Source organism: Melanerpes formicivorus, unplaced genomic scaffold (genome assembly GCF_026170545.1).
Source record: "Melanerpes formicivorus ecotype bairdi unplaced genomic scaffold, bMelFor1.0.p_v2 SCAF_88, whole genome shotgun sequence".
Classification (NCBI taxonomy): domain Eukaryota; kingdom Metazoa; phylum Chordata; class Aves; order Piciformes; family Picidae; genus Melanerpes; species Melanerpes formicivorus.
Genome location: NW_027142440.1, coordinates 1,409,913 through 1,415,933, shown reverse-complemented (window position 1 = coordinate 1,415,933; position 6,021 = coordinate 1,409,913). Strand labels below are relative to the sequence as shown.

The 6,021-nt window shown below is 49.3% G+C and overlaps 1 long non-coding RNA gene across 1 annotated transcript in view; it reads right to left on the bottom strand.

The window, feature by feature from the left end:
* The window catches only part of LOC137454928 (uncharacterized), a 2,140-nt gene extending 694 nt beyond the window's left edge, over positions 1-1,446 (bottom strand). Inside the window, exon 1 of the long non-coding RNA XR_010990720.1 lies at positions 1,413-1,446. This is a non-coding gene — a long non-coding RNA (uncharacterized lncRNA). The remainder of the gene's footprint in view (positions 1-1,412) is intronic.
* Positions 1,447-6,021: the final 4,575 nt, after the last annotated feature.

Here is a 6,021-nt window from a genome sequence, read left to right as displayed (position 1 = left end):
TTTACTCTCTTTCTTTCTTTCTTCTTTCTTTCTTTCTTCTTCTTTCTTTCTTTCTTTCTTTCTTTCTTTCTTTCTTTCTTTCTTTCTTTCTTTCTTTCTTATCTTTCTTTCTTTCTTTCTTTCTTTCTTTTCTTTCTTTCTTTCTTCTTCTTTCTTTCTTTCTTTTCTTTCTTTCTTTCTCTCTTTCTTTCTTTCTTTCTTTCTTTCTTTCTTTCTTTCTTTCTTTCTTTCTTTTCTTTCTTTCTCTTTCTTTCTTTCTTTCTTTCTTTCTTTCTTTCTCTTTCTTTCTTTCTTTCTTTCTTTCTTTCTTTCTTTCTTTCTTTCTTTCTTTCTTTCCTTTCTTTCTTTCTTTTCTTTCTTTCTTTCTTTCTTCTTCTTTCTTTCTTTCTTTCTTCTTTCCTCTCTTCTTTCTCTCTCTCTCCTTCTCTCTCCTTCCTTCCCCTTCCTCTCCCTTCCTCCCTTCCTTCCTTCCTCCCTTCCTTCCTTCCTCCTTCCTTCCTTCTTCCTTCCTTCCTTCCTTCCTTCCTTCCTTCCTTCCTTCCTTCCTTCCTTCCTTCCTTCCTTCCTTCCTTCCTTCCTTCCTTCCTTCCTTCTTCCTTCCTTCCTTCCTTCTCCTTCCTTCCTTCCTTCCTTCCTTCCTTCCTTCCTTCCCTTCCTTTCTTCTGTTATTTTACATATGGAGTGTGTGAAATGCAGCTCCTGTCCCTGCTGTGTGTGGCTGCTGGGAGGGAGCAGGTGCAGGGCACCCTGTCAGCCATGCTGGCTGCTGAGGCCAGCTGCCAGGCAGGCAGCTCCATGGTGTGTGGCACCCCTGGCGTCACAGTGCTGTGGGCAGTGCAAGGGGCAGCTCTGCCTCATCAGGGCAACAGAGGGGGGGCAGCAAGTGTCCACCAGGTGGGGAAGGCCAGGGTCTGGGGGGTAGTAGCAGCGTCCCCATGCCTGCCTCTGGGTCTCTTCAGGCCATGGTTTAAGTGGAGGGAAAGCTGTTACCTATGGCAGAAGACTGCCTGAAAGCTGACAGAGCCATCCTGTAGCACAGAGGCCCAGTAACAGCAACTTAAAATGTGACAAGAAATCACCATCCCAGACTCCCCATCCTCTTGCAGTCAGGGTCCTGTGGAGCCAAAGAGGGAAATTTGGTCTGGAGGGTGTTCCCTGCCCTGCTTTTGCCCTGTCTGGGGGTGGGTGGGTTGGATCCATCCCCACAGAGCTCCTGAAGGGAAAGGCTTCACCTCCCTCTCCTCAGCATTCTCTTAGCTCTGCTCAGCCTGGGGGAAGTGTTGCAAAGGCAGAGCACCAGGTGCCATGCTTCAGGGCTGGGGTGTGTGACCATGGCTGCTGTCCCACGAGCAGAGCCTGGACAAGGCTGTGCTGGGTGCTGCACAGGCAAATGGGGAATGTCATCACCTCACCTTTCTACTGAGTGTCCCTTGTGCTGCTCTTACCCCATCACTCCCTCCTGCTCCAGAAGGTCTGGCCTCCAAAGTGAGGATGGTGCTTTAGCCTGTGTGACCTCTTTCCCTGGAAAACCATGATGAGAGAACCTTTAGAAATGATCACAGATCCTTCAGAAAGGATCAGAGCAGCACCTTGCTGGCATTCATCAGCTGGAACAGGTTCAGGCTGTGGGGCAGGAGGCAGGAGAGGGATGGGAATGGATGTACCTCTCCGTCTTCTCTCACCTCCAGAAAAGCAGCAGCAGCGACTTGGGAGGGGAGCTGTGGCAAGGATGCAAGTATCTGCCAGGGGACTTGTCCTTGGGTGAGAGCTGGAGGGGAGTAAGCTGAGGACATCCTTTTCTTGGGAGGAGCTGCCCCAGCCACCAGAAGGTGCCAGGCCCCAGCTTTCTGTTGAGATTCTCAGCGTGGTTTAGTAATGCAACAATTTGCTCACAAGACACAGAGCAGAGCCCACCTACTCATTCCTCCGAACAGCCATCAGATGATAATGACTTTCAGTCAGTGGCTTAGCTTTGAACAGATGCCTAGAGGTGAAAGGATCTGTATTCCATTACTAGCCCCTTCAACTAGCCAGGGTCCCCTAGGTTAAATATTTTTTGCAACAGCTTGTTTACATGTCAAACTTGTCAATGAGCTTCTGGGGCACTGCTGCCACGAAGCTGTGTTGGTGGCAGCCAGCGAGCTTTTTCTGTGTGGTGGAACCAAAGCCTTCCAAAGGGCTTGTCAGATATATTCTTCCCACTGTGTCACAGGAGCAAGACTAATTTCAAAGAAATGCTCTTTATTTCTACTTAAAACTGCTAAGGAAAATACCCAGCACTGTCTTTTTTCTTGTCATCTGTTCGACAAGTGTCTCATAAAACAAATTGAGAGGTTTAAATCTCCGAGACAAAAATCAATAAGAGGATAAGTAAAGAATAGGGGGAAGTCAGCAGGCTGAGATTTATTTCACTGGAAATGTTTTTTCAATGGATTTACTAATAAATCTAAAGTGGCTGGTGCAGCTGCCTTTGATATGCAGTATCCCCTTTGCTTAGATGGAAGCTGCACATGAAAAGGAGCTTTGAATACTGATTTTTACAGGGGTGTAAATCAGCGGAGCCCCACACGTTAAATATACCCCCAGCATCTGCTTCAGGTGGAAGTTAAGAGGAAGGATTTGTCTCTGTGTGCCAGAGGTTTTCTCTGTACTTCTGCCATTTAGTTTTTTTTTCCCCTGCTTAATGCATTTCAGTAGTTGTGACCAGGCCCTTGCTGTGCTGGATGCTGAATCCTGCAATGCCAGGAAGTAATCTCTGTCCCAAAGAGTTTTGTGGAGTTTCGAGGGTAGGAAAGTCCCCCTGCAAGATTAAATGTGGGCTGCCCAGCAGGGACACCAGAGGCAGTGAAATGTGTGGTGGTGGAAGCCAGCTGTGGCATCTCTTGACAATAGTGTCATAGTATCATAGTATCACTCAGGGTTGGAAGGGACCACAAGGATCAGCCAGTTCCAACCCCCCTGCCATGGGCAGGGACACCCCACACTAGATCAGCCTGGCCAGAGCCTCATCCAGCCTGGGCTTAAACACCTCCAGGGACAGGGCCTCAACCACCTCCCTGGACAACCCACTCCAGGGTTTCATCACTCTCATGGGGAAGAGAATCTGCTCCATCGAGTGCTGCCCTTGTAGTGGTGGGACACTGAGAAAAACCTAAATTGAATGAGTGATTTGAAGCAGACTTACAGACAGAGGAAATGAAATGAACACTTGAAGCAGTTCAAAGGAGGTCAGCATGGACTGTGCTGCCCAGGCAGGTGGTGGAGTCCCTGTCCCTGGAGGTGTTCAAGAGGGGATTGGATGTGGCACTTGGTGCCATGGTCTAGTCATGAGGTCTGTGGTGGCAGGTTGGACTCAATGATCTTCAAGGTCTCTTCCAACCTTAGTGATACTGTGATACTGTGACTGGCTACCTGTCAGTTTCAGGTGGATCCCATAGCTGGCCTACGTTCCAAGCGGAAGGAATGTTATCCTGACTGACAATCACAGTTGCTATGAAGTGTGTAGGCTCTGATGTGGACATGTAGCAATGGAAAAGGCTGCACCCCGGTCCAGAATGCCTGTCCTCCTCCCTGCTGCCTGTTCCCAGAGCCTGTGATCTTTTGCAAAAGCCCAGGAGATGAGGAGGGAGCTATAATGAGCTCCTTGTTGAGCAGTATTAGTGGTTTGCTGCGGTTGGCACGCGTGACAGATGGCTGTGGGCAGGGAGCTTGTTGCTGGGGTCTGCGTGTGTGCATGTGTGCTAGGAGGGGTTCCAGGATGGCACGGTTCACCGTTCTATCTCAAATTAAACAAATAGCCTGGGATGCTTTTACAGTGTCAGGTGGGAAATCAGCCAGAAACGAGCTGATATCTTATTGTTCCTTGTTCCTCAATCGATTCGGCGCTTGTCAGAAGATTTCTCTGCGCTAAACACGGAGCAGAACATGGTTAAGCTCTGCTGGTCCGCTTCACAAATCTGATCTTGGGAAGGAACGCTGAAAGGGAGAGTAAATCAGCAGAAATTGTCATCTGGGCCGAGGCAATCCCAAGCACAAATGCAGGCTGGGCAGGGACTGGCTGGAAAGCAGCCCTGAGGAGAGAGCCTTGGGGGTGCTGGGGGAGGAGAAGCTCACCAGGAGCTCTCAGTGTGCACTTGCAGCCCACAAAGCCAACCAGAGCCTGGGCTGCAGCAGGAGAAGTGTGGCCAGCAGGGCAAGGGAGGTGATTCTCCCCCTCTACTCAGCTCTGGGGAGACCCCACCTGGAGTACTGCCTCCAGTTTTGGAGCCCCTATGGCAAGAGGGATCTGGAGGTGCTGGAAGGTGTCCAGAGAAGGGCCAGGAGGATGAGCAGAGGGCTGGAGCTGCTCTGCTGTGAGGACAGACTGAAGGAGTTGGGGCTGTTCAGTCTGGAGAAGAGAAGGCTCTGAGGTGACCTCATTGTGGCCTTCCAGGATCTGCAGGGGGCTACAGGAAGGCTGGGGAGGGACTGCTCAGGATCTCAGGCAGTGATAGGACTAGGGGGAATGGAATGAAGCTGGAGGTGGAGAGATTCAGGCTGGAGGTGAGGAGGAAGTTCTTCCCCATGAGAGTGGTGAAGCCCTGGAATGGGTTGTGCAGGGAGGTGGTTGGGGGCCCTGTCCCTGGAGGTGTTTAAGGCCAGGCTGGCTGAGGCTCTGGCCAGGCTGATCTAGTGTGGGGTGTCCCTGCCCATGGCAGGGGGGTTGGAACTGGCTGATCCTTGTGGTCCCTTCCAACCCTGACTGATCCTATGATGCTATGACACTATTTTCATCTCAGTTTTCATCATTTTGCTGAAGTCAACAGGAGAAACACGTCTCAGCTAACTGTGAAAACCGGCACCTTGCTACCTGCTTTATTATTTCTTATGACTTATTAAGGATTATTATCATCGTTCATTATCCTACTTAATAGCACCTACCCTGGCTATCATATTGTGTTATTACTGGATAGCAGCAGCAAACTCTTACATTTAGGTCACTTAAACAGCTTGCAGATAAAAATTCCTGTGGCTATTAGTCTGAAGGGCGCAACCAGGACTGTGATTTGCGCCGGGCTTTGAAAATGGAAAGAGGGAAAACATGGGATGCAAACTGCTTGTGATTATATGCTAAATGGCTGTGTCACAAAGCCATATGCACAGTGGGGCTGAACTGAAGCTGCATGGCCCACCTCAAGCCTGTAATTCCCTTCATTTTCGAGCACTTTGCATTGGAATCCAAATGCCATGGCATTAGCACAGTGGTTTTTAATGCAGTTATGTACGTGGACATTACACAGGCTCACACACAGGTATACAAATACATTACTGGGCAAAGTCAGACAACCTTCAGAGCAGACAATGCTACCACTGTTCTCCACAGCACACAGTGAAATCCTGCTAACTGAAATAGGGGTAATGCATTCCCCATGTCACAGAGCTTTGAGGAGGTATTGTACGGTCGTAGATGGCTTTCGCTGTTGAGTGTTAAAAGTCCTAAGGTGATGGCCCCACTTTATACTGCCCCCAACTCTGTAGCAGACATTCAAGGAGGTCATTACAGCTCTACAGAGCAGGAAAGTATGATCTCCACCTCTTTGAGGAGGACATGGAGAACTGACAAAATCCATATTGTGAGTCAGCACTGCAACTAAAATTAGAACCCCAGCGTCAGGTACAGCTTTTGCCAGAAATCCTCCAGCGGTCTCTCAAGAAGGGGACTGGGGCAGGCCTTAGTTTGACTTCCAAGTCAAGAGCAAAACCCTTCAGACCGTGACAGCAAAGCAGCATGCATATACAAATGCACACAGATACACACTTCTCATCTGCTGTGTGATATCTGCAGGAGAAGGCAGCTGCGTGCTGCGCTCCACACCTCACCGCAGCACCTCCACGTCACAACGCCCTGTCTGGGGTTTCATTCAAAATCCACCATCCATGTCCTGTCCCTGTTTGATCTCTTACAAGATCAAAGTCTGAAGAAGTTGAAAGACACGCAGTGACATGATTTATCCTCAGGAGAGCAGGAAACTACTGAAATTT